Raw genomic sequence first — 742 nt, forward strand, 5'->3', positions numbered from 1 at the left:
GTGTTGATTTATTGCTTTTAGACATGGTAGATTTCGACGTTATATTAGGGATGGATTGGTTGTCCCCATATCATGCTATCTTGGATTTTCACGCCAAGACCGTGACCTTGGCTTTGCCAGATTTGCCCCGATTGGAGTGGAGAGGGACCCCAGGTCATGCCACCCGCAGTGTTATTTCATATGTGAAGGCTCGACGCATGGTCGAGAAGGGGTTTTTAGCTTATCCAGCGTATGTTCGTGATTCCAGCACAGAGGTCCCTTCTATTGACTATGTTCCTATTGTTCGGGAGTTCCCCGAGGTTTTCCCTTCAGACCTGCCGGATATGCCGCCCGACAGGGATATTGATTTCTGTATTGACCTGGCCCCAAGCACGCAGCCCATTTCCATTCCACCGTATCGCATGGCCCCGCCAGAGTTGAAAGAGTTAAAGGACCAGTTGCAAGATTTGCTAGAGAAGGGTTTCATCAGACCTAGCATTTCGCCTTGGGGTGCGCTAGTGTTCTTTGTGAAGAAAAAGGATGGATCGATGAGGATGTGCATTGATTACCGGCAATTGAACAAAGTGACGATTAAGAACAAGTATCCACTGCCGAGGATTGACGATTTGTTCGACCAGCTTCAGGGTGCAAGGGTATTTTCAAAGATAGACTTGAGATCTGGCTACCACCAGCTGAGGATTAGGGCGTCTGATGTCCCTAAGACAGCATTCCGCACTCGGTACGGGCATTATGAGTTTTTGGT

The sequence above is a fragment of the Nicotiana attenuata genome, unplaced genomic scaffold (genome assembly GCF_001879085.1).
Source record: "Nicotiana attenuata strain UT unplaced genomic scaffold, NIATTr2, whole genome shotgun sequence".
In the NCBI taxonomy this organism is placed as follows: Eukaryota; Viridiplantae; Streptophyta; class Magnoliopsida; order Solanales; family Solanaceae; genus Nicotiana; species Nicotiana attenuata.